This window comes from Ambystoma mexicanum, chromosome 8 (assembly GCF_040938575.1).
Source record: "Ambystoma mexicanum isolate Mex_15411 chromosome 8, UKY_AmexF1_1, whole genome shotgun sequence".
Taxonomy (NCBI): Eukaryota; Metazoa; Chordata; class Amphibia; order Caudata; family Ambystomatidae; genus Ambystoma; species Ambystoma mexicanum.
This window is the reverse complement of record NC_090929.1, coordinates 1,088,373,856-1,088,387,494: the sequence shown is the minus strand read 5'-3', so window position 1 is coordinate 1,088,387,494 and position 13,639 is coordinate 1,088,373,856.

Sequence of the window (13,639 nt, the reverse complement as noted above, 5' to 3'; positions counted from 1 at the left end):
TATTACTGGTAGGGCCCTGCCCCTCCCAAAATCTAACATGATCTTTTTGTCAGCATTTGTGGTTTTTATGCCAGGTAGGTAAAGTGGGATCTGGGGTCTTAAGAGTATTGAAACATATAAGATTAGGGATGAACTGGAGGGCCTGGGAAGTCACCATTTGTCTTGTCCGGGCCCTAATTAGCAGAGCAGATGGGGGCAACGGCCCCCATGGCCCATTCAGTGCCATCCTCTAGCCTAAGGCACAGGACTTCCACACAGCAGCAATATCTTTTATATTTTCAGGTTGTTTTAGCTTTGCAACTCAAATAAATACAAAAAAGTTCTGCTTATGAAAAGAAACAATGTAGAAATCTTAGAATGTTGGTACAAACTAAAGATGAGATGAGATGAGAGGAGATATGGTTTAGGGGTAAATGGGAAACCGTGAAAGCAGATCACCTGGGGCCTCATTACAGTATGCTGGTAAGTTTTTCCAGTTACCGGCATGCCGGTGCCACCGTTTTCAGCAACCCGTGATTCCGGAATCACTGCATGATTGCGTGTTGTCGGGCACGCACACTCCAGCATGCCGAAGCGGTGGTACCTGCATCACAGAAACACCATCAAAATACCCAAAAACAGACAACACTGTTGCCCTCGGTGCCGGTGCCTCCGAATCCGGTATCACGGTCCCGGATGCACTTGCACCGGTAACAGTGGTCCTGCAATTACCATGACCAGACACAAAGTGATTGCCGGAACAGGAAATCATCCGGCGGCCATTATAAAAACACAATCCATTGCAAACCGCAAAGCACAGACGACATCCATCCCTCCTGAGCAGACAAACTCCACTGTCAGCATGTCATCTAGAGTCTGTGAGACCCGCAAGGGGAAGCCAAGCTTCTCTGAGCCCGAGCTGAACATGCTAGCGGACACCATTGTCCACCATGCTTCTGAACTCTTCGGCAACGACCAGCGCAAGCAAACCCAGCTGCGCAAGAAGAGCATCTGGGAGGAGGTGGCCCAGAAGGTCTCGGCAGTTGGTGCAACCCCTTGCACAGTTGCAGGCTGCAACAAGCGATGGGAAGAAGGAAGAGTGTATTGAGGGAGGCACAACTTAGTAAGTAATAATGAAAATTCTCTCACAATAAAGGGTATTCAATCAATAGTCCTGAGATTCAGTTAGGTGTAGCCAAATATTTCTGGTGCAAAAGGGTAAGTCTCAAGGCCACCCGAGACCAAAAGGAAAATAAAGCAAATCACAACCGGTTGTTGCCAAACAGTAACCCTGGAATGCACTCCTTGGGGGACTCAATGTCCTAGGGTAGTTTGATGGTCTATTCGAGATACAGGTACTCTATACAGGTACTTCACTAAATGGACCCAATTAGTAAATAGTTACCGGGTCGGGCCTTCTGCGGCAAAGTCCTCGCAGGACAAAGCTGCAGTTTTCTGCGACACAGGTGCGCAGGAGACGCTGCCCGTCGACACTTAATACATTGCGCCTACTCATCCAAACCTTTAAGAACCGAGGATCGGACCCTCTGTGGCAAAGTTCTGGCAGGACAAGGCCACTGTTTTGTGTGACGCAGGTTTTTGGCAACGAAGGGGTAGCGGTACAGAATGCGAGCGTATGGTGCAGCCATCTACCATTAGTGATCGAAAAGCAAGAAAGGTGCGGGAAGGGGGACACCATTTTTGTTGAACAGAGAAGTCTAAGGAAGGCTCCTAACCTTAGGAGCTTGGACATCTATAAGAGGAAAACCTGCAGAAGGGAATAATCCCCTGGAACTGTGAAATGTGTCCATTGGGAACCTTTGTGTTGGAGTTACATCTTTCTTTTGAGTATAAACATTTGTGCATTTTCAAGGTGAAAGACATTACCCTTAACACCTTAGAGTTACTTTTAGAATATGAGGGCCAGAACAGGATTTTGGCCACAGGACATTTTGCTTTGGACATCTTGACATCAGACAGACCCTTAGTTTTGGTTTCGGAAGGGAAAATACCTCTGAGAGTAGGGACAGCAAGGCATTTTCCAAGCCCCTTTTGAAAAGAAAATAAGCCTATAGGCAAAACTATAAACATCTCTGTGTCTGCGTCTCATTCCTGGCTCCTCACAGTACCCTCTGGCTTGTCCTTGCCTGCCAGTAGATTGAAGTTCTAAGCAGTAATTGAAGTGTTCTTGAATTGAATGAACTGTTGGGTAGTTGTCGCAGAACTGTGCAGCTGGCGAAACTGAACAAATATCTCTTGCTGAGTTTTAAGTTTCACCTGGCTCTTCTGTTATCCCTTTCATCCAGGAAAGGCGGGAACTATAGTTAGCTAAGTTGCTCTTAACACCAATAGGTACACCAAGAACCTGATGGTTATCAGTCTTCAATGCCATATCACTAATTGTGGATTCCACACCAGTTAATCTTTCTTTTTGGTCAATGTAGGGGAATAATAAGGGGTGTGGTTTCTTGGTCTCAGTAAGTGCTTAGGTTTCCAAAAATACTACTCAATACCCGAATGCTTTTGTGTCCCCTTGACCCACACCAAGAGCCTGTGCGCTTGTCATGTGAATTATCTAAAGGTATGGGGTCCACACACTAAACCTGTAACAACAGAAACGTCTTTTGATTCCACAAAACAGGTTTACTTGTTTAGCAAAACGTCTTTCAAGTGGTTTTCCCCTTGGGGACATATTTGAGTTCCTAGTCACTCACAGGCTGCAGGGGTTTCAAGTATCCTCCCACTTCCCTTTTGGTATCAGTGCTTTGGGCTTACTCATCTTTGTCATCTTGTCTTCTGGGATACCCATTGCCCGGGCATTCAGGCTGCGTTCACATGCATGTTGGGCATAGGCCGCTATGGAAGGAAAGGCTGAGTGTTGCCAATCAAGCACCAGCTCTTACACTAGGTGCCAGATCACTTGAGATGGTCAGCATTTTCGGTTTGATATCGAACTTCTCGCCTCTTTATAAGTGGTGTTGCTCTGTACCCTGAAACAGTATTCTTTCCCTACCTACTCAATTGGTCTGACAATCTCTAGCCTAAGGGAAACTTTCCCTCTTCTCCTCTCCTTTGCACTGTGCTCCACTCTTGCCTCCTCTTCCAATTGCTTGATGCTCTGTTACATTGGTTCCTCAATTGTCCTCTCACAGCCTAGCGACATGCCTACTCTTTCTGCATGTCTGTTTGCACCCTTCCTTGTGGTATCGCTCCATCTCTCATCCTCTGTGGCCTTTCTGTACTGCTCCTTGTTTTTTCCCTTCCTACTTACTTTTCTCCACCTTCGGTCCTCTCTCCTCTTCCTTCTTGGTGTCACTTTAATCTATCTCTACTTCTTCTTACGCCTTGGTGTCCCCCCCTCTTATTCTCCTTCACGTCTGCTTTACTCTCCCCTTTCCTTCCCTTTAATGTTCAACTCCTCCTTAGTTAGCAACTCTGCTTTACTCTCTGCCTCGCCCCTAATATTCCCATCTTTCTTTCCCATTTCCTTCTTCTTAGTTATTATGTCTTATCTGTTCTTCCCTTCTTCCCTTTTGGCCATTTCTCACCAGCCCACTCCTTCCCTCACCTCATTCTGTCTGTCCTTCTTTCTGGCCTTCCCTATCCAGAATCATCCTCCTTCTGCCTCCAACACACAACTGCACCACACCTTGGGCCTCATTAGGAGAAGCGCGGTAAAAACGGGTCCATTACCGGTATTGAGGAACTAGCGGGTCCGTGCTCATATGACGCCGCTAATAGCGGGTGATTACGAGTGCGCGAGCACGCGTTAACCCCCATGCCGGTAATGGCCATACCGGCATGGCGCTAAAGGCCCTCCAACCCCCCATAGCGCCATCACGGGACCCGCCGATACCGCATCCGCCTAGGAGGCACCCCTTAACACCGACCCTTTAATAACAGCATGCTAATACCGGGCTCGTAATACCGGGCCTGGAAGTAACGTCATCGCGTCGGAACGGCAAATGCGCCGGAGGCCATCTTTAAAAACACAATCCATTGCCATCCTCTCAAACCACCAGTTGCATTCAGGAGAGACCAGTGCCAATCCCTTCAACATGTCAAAGGCTACCCGGAAAACAACCCCCGCCTGCGCAAAAAGTGTTTTTCAGATGAAGAACTTAATATGCTGGCAGACACCCTTGCCGCACATGCAGATGAGATCATCCTGCAGAAACTGAAGAGGGAGGTGAAGCAGCGCAAAAAGGAGATCTGGGAGGAGGTAGCCTGCAAGGTGTCGGCAGTCGGCACCACCCCACGGACAGTGAAGGACTGCAAAAAGAGGTGGGATGACCTCTGCCTCAGGGTTCACAATATCCTGGCCAGCAACAGGAGGGAGGCCATGGCCACAGGCGGGGGTCCCCACTCACCTGCCAAACTGTCACGCTGGGAGGAGACTGCAAGCACGTTTATTCAGATGGAGTCCATCGAGGGATTTGGGGAGATGGAGACGGGTGCCGCAACATCTGCAGATGGAGGTGAGTGACACTGCAGATCCCCGTAGGGGAAACTATGACATAGCACAAGTGATGTGGAAGAGAGTCTAGGCAAGGCAATGCATGTCCCAACACACACACAAACATATCCCTGTGCAGATGGAGGGCCCAACCCTGCCACACTGAAATGCATGCTGAGTGCCAATCCCATTACCAACACACAGCCAACACACATGGACCGTGCCCATGTAATACATCACACAAACCCCAACACAACGGCATGCCACTGCATCAAACGCAAAAATGCCCCTTCATACTGCCCTGTGTGACACACCTGTAAGATATGAATGCATGATAAATGAAATACTCCACAGCACCAAATAATGCATCTAGCTTGTAACACCATCACTGATTGCCTGCATCTCTTCTACCCCCCAGGCACCGATGGAGAAGATGCCAGCGAGGATCCAACCACAAGGGCATCCACGTCCCGGCCAAAGACAATGGCCACAGACAACACCACCTCCGGGGCAGCCTTGCAGCCCACACCAACACCCAGGGCGCCTGACACCGTGGACACTGAGCTGGCTCTACCAGTGGAAGGCGAGGCTGTTGACCCACTGAGCAACACTGATACCGCAGTGGAGGAGTATGTGGACCAGGATGGACTGACCCATGTGCCATGTACACGCTCCCCAACACCCGTGCCCACGCCCCCCCCCCACACTCAGCCCTCACCCCACACTCAGCCCTCACCCACCTGCAGCAGTGCGGATCCCTTGCTGCGAGATTCTGACCTCAGCAGCCTCCCCGAGGACAACACTGCCATTGCAGGCCCGGCCACAGCACCCTCGACTACTGCTGCTCCCACCAACAACCTTGAGGCACGGCTAGCGAGAGTGGAGGCCAGACAGGACTCTATGTTGGACCTGCTCAGACAATATATTGCCGAAGGGGAGGACGCGAGGCGTGGGATAGCCCAGGCCATAGCAGCGACCACAGCCGCCATAGCGGCAAACACTGCCGCCGTCAATGCCTCGGCTTCGTTGATGAGAGACACTCTGGGGGCCATCACGCAGGTCCTCACTTCCATCCTGCTGCACATGCAGCAGCCACAACCCGCACCAGCCGTGGAAATCCCCACGCTTCCACCCCATCCACCACACCCGCTTGCTCTGCCCCCACTTCCTCTGCACCCTCCAGCCCTGTGTGTCTAACAAGACGTAGTGCGAGGCACTCTGAAATGCTGCCTCCGGGCATCAAGAAGTCCAGGAAATAGTGTTGGAGAACTATGGGAGTGGCTCAGATGGTGTTGGCAGTGAATGGGTGAATTAGGGGGAGTTCACTGAGGGGTGTATGAAGTTCACTGGGGGGTTTTGGAAGTTCACTGGGGGGTTCTGGGAGTTCACTAGGGGGTTCTGGGAGTTCATTGGGGAGTTGAGGGGGTTGCACTTTGTTCAGTTGATATCAATACACCCGTTGTGTTAAAAAACATTCAATGGCTGGACATTCTTCATTTCGTGTGTATCCATTTAATCAATGACGGTGTACAGTGCCCATCTCCCCACATTCCCTGTGTGCATTTCCACATGGACACAGTGTACAATGTGTCACTGACACATATCTATCAAGGTCCCTGTGGGTCAGAAGTATTCGTCAATCAGTGATTGGCATACTGCACGGCCATCCTGTGCATCACGTACTGGCAGGGGCGCTGCTTCTCCTCCATCTTCATCCTCATCATCCTCACCCGGTGCATGCATGTCAATGTCAGGTGGCAGTGGTACATTTCTCCGGACGCACATGTTGTGCAGCATGACACAGGCCATGGTGATCTTTGCCACCTTCTCAGGCGCATAAAGGAGTGCTCCACCAGACCTGCTTCGGCAGCGGAACCGCGCCTTCAACAGGCTAAAGGTCTGCTCAATCACAACACGGGTACGGGTATGTACCCGATTGAATTCCTCTTCATGGCTGTTCCGCGGGTTCTGCACAGGGGTAAGTAGCCATGGCTTCAAGGGATATTCTCCATCACCTGCAAGCGAATACAGATAGGTCTATGTGAGTCACTCTGAGCTGCCACCTTCAGGATACAGTCATGGCCGCAGCTATTTGCTGTCGACCTGCACATGTCCCTGTACATATGCATGAATATTGTTTTGATGCATTCCATACTGCAATATGGTGTGGTAGTCTGGATGACGTTGTACAGATGTTGCAGGGTGAAATCATGCATGCTGATGTGGATGTACTCTGGTTGTAGGACAATGTTTTGCCTCCCATTTTCACTGTGTATACTACACTGTGCATGGTCACACTAGCCACATTGGCACAGTTGCAATACTGTTTAGTCATGATTGCTTGGCATACACATGGTGGCCAGGTTGTGCGTCTTACATGTTGTCATTGATATACATAATTGGTCAAATGTGTGCCAGTGATGTGTCATGTTGGGAGGTTCAGGTCAGGAGTGTTTAGCTATGCGTGCATTCTCCACTCACCGTCCCTTCCCATCCAGTTGGAGTATTCACCCCCCTTCCCATCCTGGTGGAGTATGCACCCCCCCTTCACACCCAGGTGGAGTATGCATCCCAACACATCACTACCCTGAAGCACTGCCATGGGCCAGTCAGGCAACTCACCAAGCAGCCAGGAACGTTGTCCAGCATGTCGGTCCATGTGACAGGGTAGCGTGGAGTTATGCACCACCATGGCATCATGTGTTGATCTGGGAAATCGGGCACAGCAATGTGTGATGATCTTGCTGGAGTCACATACCATCTGCACATTGATGGAGTGGTATTGCTTGCAATTGCGGTACACCACCTCTACGGCATGGGGGACTACCAATTGTACATGGGTGCAGTCCAGGGCACCAACACAATTGGGCATGCCTGCCAGTGCATGGAAGCCTACTTTGGTGTCGGCTATCTCCTGGTCCGTCCGTGGTAGGGATATGTGGGTGCTAGCGTGCTTCAGGAGGGCATCCAGCACTTGGTGCAGCATGCGTGAAAATAGTGGTTGTGAAATGCCATGGAGCTGCCCCACTGTGTGCTGGTAGGTGCCTCTGGCCAGGAAGTGGAGCACAGACACCACCTTTAGTAGCGGGGGGATGGCAGTGCGTATTTCTATGAGGCTGACAATGTCGTTGCCTATCATGTCCACTATGGTGGTTGATAGTGTCCCCGTCCAACCGGTACAGGGTGTGGATCTGGTCAGGGGTTAGATTGAATGGACTGGGACTGATGCGAGGGTTTGGTGGGTGCCTATGAGGTACTACTGGCTGCACTGGTGGTAATTGCTGGGCCTGTCTCACCCTCCTTCTCCTCCTGCGTCTCCTCTGTGCTGCCTGTTGTTGCTGCTGTAGTTGTTGTTGTAGTTGCTGTTGTTGCTGTAGTTGTAGCAGTATAGGCATGTCCTCCAGCACCATGATTACAACAGCTAGTGGTATCATTTTGGTGTAGGAAGGGGTGTGGTGTGTGGGTGTACTCCTTTTATACTGGGCCAGGCTCCATTGACTCCACCTATAGTGATTGTGTGCACCTGTGGCAGTTGGCTTGATTGCTGATTGCTGTTTACGGGTGGTCCGCGATGCCTGTATGGCCGCCATCATGCAGGCCCTAATTACCACCTTCGGGATGCCGGTATTTGCATGCCCGCGTGGGTTGTGATGTCCACTTATTACCGGCATCCCGGTATTTACGCGTGTACGCACCCATGGCGGTATGAGGGGGCATGGTACCGGCGGTGGCGGTACTGGCGGGTTGTCGGGTCGTAATGCCCCGGACCCATAAACGATGCCGGTATTACCATTCCGCCTTCCTTTTTTCATTACCTCCATTCTCGTAATGAGGCCCCTTGTGTCTTATCTCAAAAGGGCCTCACTTCTGTGAAACCAGTTGTGCCTTATGTATCGGCTTAGTCCCACCTCCAGGGAGTGCTCTTGCCTAAATTCTCTCAAGTGTGAGGTGTTTTGTGATCTCAAACTGGATGGGTACAGTCTACTAACTCCTGGCTTTCAGATGGGCAATTTCTAGAGAACCATCGTGCCAATTGATCTAGTGGAGACACCAGGGAGATTGCCTTTACAGGTGCAGACATGGTAGGGGGAATAATGGACATTGGGAGGACTGTGAAGGGGGCCACATGACGGTGTAAAGTCTAGCGACATCAATCATTCTATGGGGTGTTTCTGAAACAATACAACTGTGTTCACATTCAGCTACTCCCCAAAATCGCGCTGAGTACAGGCTGTAACCCCAAGTCTATTTTGAGCAGTGATACTGTTTTTCAGGCACAGGTGAAAGTATTTAAGCTTCTTTTCCATTAATTCTAGGTTGATTACTATGTATGCCTTTTGTAAATCTTTGTAACATTTGTCTGTAATCGTTTCTACTGTGCATTCTATATGTAACATGTAACATAAAATTACCTGCATAATGCACCCAGATACCTCCGGGTTTGGAGCGCCATAGACATAAACAAACAAACAAGTTTGCAGTTGTTCATTGCATTTTCCATTTATAGGCATGAATTTGCCCTGGCCTCATAAAGAATGGGCCCAGCTCAAAGAACATGCAAGCTGGCGTTCTGGCCATCACTTTACTATTATTAGGTGAGCTGTTAGCCTCTGCTGGCTGATTAAGTACTTCAAACTTTTTCCATCAGCAGCTGAGGCACAAAGCTTCCCCAGCCTACTACAAAGTTTGGTTCTGTTCACGATCCATTTTGTTAGAATCAATTTTACAACACACCTTGAAGTCCCAATTACCAGTGCTGTAAACGGCATAGAATAAAATGGTGTACACCCTAACAATCCTTTTACTACATGGGCAAAATGTAGGCCTTTACCACTCGGAAATAGAATACAGACATGGGACCATGTATAGGAAGGCATTTCCTGCTTGATAACTATTGTTGGCACCATGATGAGAAAATTGTGTGGTATGGAGACCAAGCACCAGTTTACCAGTCATGCCCATAAACAGCAGGCCTCGACATTCATGGAAACATGCTAGTTATAACTGATGTAAGGATGATCCAGTATGGGCTTCCATATGCCCATTTGGCTGCAAAGCATTTGAGGCAAATTCATGCCTTACCATTTACCGCTGGGACAGCGGAAGCAGCTGCTCTTTCAGTTGCATGCAATCCATGAATACCTAAAACCCTACAACCAAGCCAGGCCCCAGATGCAAATGCAGAAATCCCATATAGATCCATATGCAGGTTTTGCAGTGAGTATTCATCCCAACGGAGTGAAATTCTCCGACAGAACATCACATTCTGTGTTTTCAGTGTCCAGACCCTTTATAAACTCTCCATCCAACGTTCAATTATGTTGTATCATTCGATTGTAGTTATTCCATCCTGACCTTACCTCACTCTCCAGTGAGATGAAGTGAAAGCGAGACAGATAGAGATGTCAAGATCTAAAAGCACATTTTGCCTCCATGATTTGGCCGTTATAGTGGGGTCAATTCGGAGGTAAGACCTGTGGGAAGGGTACTTTGAGATACCGCAGATGCTTCACAATGGTAATGCGCAAAAGTCGGATACATCCTGAATGCAGAACTGAATGGGCAATTGCCTTTAGAAAGGGGTGTTTGCTGGCCTCCACACCATTTGGCCTGTTGTGTAAGGAATTATAGGCATTTCTGATTGGCCAATGCCTGGACGAGCCTATCATGGGAGGACTGGACGTTCCCCTCCTACTATTTGCAGACAACGCCATGTGGGTTCGAATCCCATCCTCGTCGCCACTGTTGCAACTCTCTGGCCTCCACCGTAGTCCCCGTGAGCCCCACCCGACCACAGACTCACACGAGACCAGCTGTGTTTGGTTCGGGCTCCCCGGTCGCACTGACGCGACCGGGGAGCCCGATATTTAAACTGCACGCAGGGAGTGTAACGTCACTCCGTCGCCTGCGTGCGCCCTTATAGGGGCAATGTCACACTCACTCACATGGCAGTAGGCATGAATAAACTACCTGACGCGTATTGTAATTACTGCATTCGCAAGAAGCTGGTCATTTACACGAGCAAAACAAAGGCAATTCTATGGCAAGACAGGAGGCTCATATTATGCATTTTAATCTTTACTCTGAACCACAGCAGCAAAGAATAAAAAACTTTATAAACGAAATTTTTTCAAAAAAACACAACTTTATAACAATGCAATGGGAAACATCCCAGTCCAATATGGTGGGCAGGTCATGCCCTGGGGGTAGCCAATAGGGAGCGAGCCAGTCCCAATATAGGTCCATTCCTTTAGTAACTCCCCCTCTTTCTTTGCTGCTGACCCACAAGCTAAGTCACACCTCTGGTTTTCTCTTAGACTGTGTGCTTTGAAGTGTTAATTATATCACTTGGTTTCAGAAAGCAGCGTTTGGGAGAACGCGTTTCTTTTACCTGATACATTGTATATGCTGTGACTTTCCTCAGGCAAGCGGAGCGTTTGTTTATCTCGCCTGTGTTCGCCTGAGGTGATTTATTGGAGCGTGGAGTTCACTCGCATTGTTGTTACTTTGTAGCCTAGGGAGCTCTGTGGCTCAAGCAGTAAGTGTGCTGCCTTGTGAAAGGCAGGTTTAGCAGTTCGTGCCTGCTCTCCGCCACAAAAAAATTTATATTTTTATTTTTTTCATAATACAGTTGTTGTAGGTTTTAAAAATTTTGCTTCTTTCCCCTCATACGCTGCTCGCGTGTTTGTCTGTGGGAATTCAGACACTGCCCATGTTCTGCCTTGGTGGCCCTTACCTGTGGTTTGTGGCACACTATTAACTTGAGTCCTTACAGCCTGCTCGGCTTGTGTGAGTGCAGCTTTGACCCCGCTGTGTTTATATAACGGTATATATATATATATATATATATCTATTTTACCAAAGAAATTGGTGCTGTCATGGACAAAGGAGTGCTTCCCTCCTCTGCAGATGCCAGCACTCAAGTGCGCACTGCCAAAAAAAGTGAGAAGGTACTTGAAAACATTGGGGATCAAGCCTGTCATTCCCAGCCTTTAGTGGCTCAAGCTATTCAGTCCTCTTTGGACTCCGCTTTATCTAATTTGAATAATACTTTGGCGTCAGCCTTTGACAGATTAATTACCCGCATTGCGGATTTTCATCCCTCCCAGGACGCTGTCCCATCTGTGGAGTCCCAGGCACCCAGAAAATGTAAGGTTAAAACTAAACATACCCAGGGACAACTCAGTCCCCTAGTGGCCATATCTCCTATTGCTTCCCCTAAGGGTAATTTAAAGCGCGGGTGGGAAGAATCTCGACCTATCTCTTCCACCCCCTGGCCGGCCCCCGCGCCTTTCGCGCCGGTGGAGCCCCCTATTGATGTCTCATCCTCTGACAGTGCAGATGATTCTGATTCACCCCCTAAGAGGCAAAAAAGGAAGGTGACCTCGGTAGTCCCTCAAGGGGGTCCCCTGCTGGATGGTAGTGGTGTTCCTTTCTTTGATCCTGCTCTGATACAACACCCCAGGTCTGCTGAGTGGCAACCCTCTGAGGAGGTTTCCTCTTTCCTCAAGTTCTGGATCCGGCGCCCTATGGCCAAAGAGGATCGTAATAAGTTACGGGCGGAATGCCCTAGACCGTTGCTCGCCGACAAGGTGGCTCTAGCGCCAGAAATAGACCAGTCTATGGCGGCTTTTCTTTCCCAGAAAGGGAAGGACCCCAAGAAGGGGGTTGATAAAGCGTGGCGTAGTTGTCAAGACAGACTGTTGGACATCCTTGGTCCAGTCACGCAGATTTTTGAAATGGCAGAAGAGGCGGCGTCCTCTAATACCCCGATAGATGTTGACGCATTAAGGGGTTGGATCCAACGTACAGTGTGCCTGCTCGGCAATGCTAATGCCTCCATATGTAGGGAGAGGAGGAAATCATTATTAATGAGGTTGGATTCCAAACTGGCAGACATGTCAGAGAGGGAAGGTGGCCCTGCAGCTCAGGGTAATTTGTTTGGGGATTCTTTCCTGAAAGATTTGTCAGCTTATGTTCACACATTTACAGCGCTGGACAAAGCGCAGGTTAATATAAAAAAGGTTTTTGCCCCAAAGGTTTTTAACAAGGCTGGACGAGGTAGGGCCCGCTCCTCCGGCCGTTTTTCCCAGGGCTCCTCCCGCCCTCGACAGTTTGCGCCCCGTGGCGCATACCATACCTCCTCTGCTCGTGGAGCACATAATCAGTTCTATCCGCAACAAAACTCCAGTTGGAGAGGACGTGCCGGCAGGGGAGCCGGAAGATCAAGAGGGCCAGCAGGTAATTTCCGAGGTGCTAAAAGTTTTTTCCCTCAAAAGTTTAGGTGGCAGACTAGCCAGGTTCCTTCCACAGTGGGAGGCTCTCACTTCGGATCCTTGGGTGCTACAAACGATTCAGGGTTATCAGATAGAGTTCTATGCCCCTCCTTGCCAGTTGTCCATTCCCCTTCCTTTGGTGTTCGACGAAGTCAAACAATCCCTTATAGATGGGGAGGTACGGGATCTCATCTCCAAAGGGGCGGTAGTCCCGGCCTCTTACAGGGCCTCTCAGTTCCAGAGTACCATTTTTCTAGTTCCGAAGCCGGACCAGGGGTTTCGTCCGGTAATCAACCTGAAAGCTCTCAACTCTTTTGTGGTTTATCACCACTTCAAGATGGAGGGAATTCATTTACTCAGGGATACTCTTCTCCCTGCAGACTGGATGGTCAAATTGGACCTCAAAGACGCTTACCTAGTGGTTCCCGTCTTTCCCCCACATCAGGAGTATCTTCAGTTTCAGTGGGGGGGTCGAGTGTGGCAGTTTGCATCCCTTCCGTTTGGCCTGTCCTCGGCCCCATGGTGTTTCACCAAGCTCATGCGCCCTGTGATGGCTCTTCTCAGGTCCAGGGGGATTCGGATCATAGTTTATCTGGACGACATGTTGCTCCTAGCCCAGAATTATCAAACTCTGTGTTCTCATCTGAAATTTACTGTGACCCTCTTACAGGATCTAGGTTTTGTGATAAATGTAAAAAAATCCATATTGAAGCCTACGCAATGTATCCAATTTCTGGGCTTCAATATAGATTCAAAGCTTTGCATCCTTCTTCTCCCAGACAGCAGACTGTCCAAGATAAAGAAGGAAATTCGTCTACTCCTCAGGAGGGGGAGGATCTCCCTCAGGCAGTTGGCCAGAGTTGTAGGGATGTTGTCGGCATCCATTCAGGCTATCTTCCCTGCTCCCCTACATTACAGAGCACTGCAA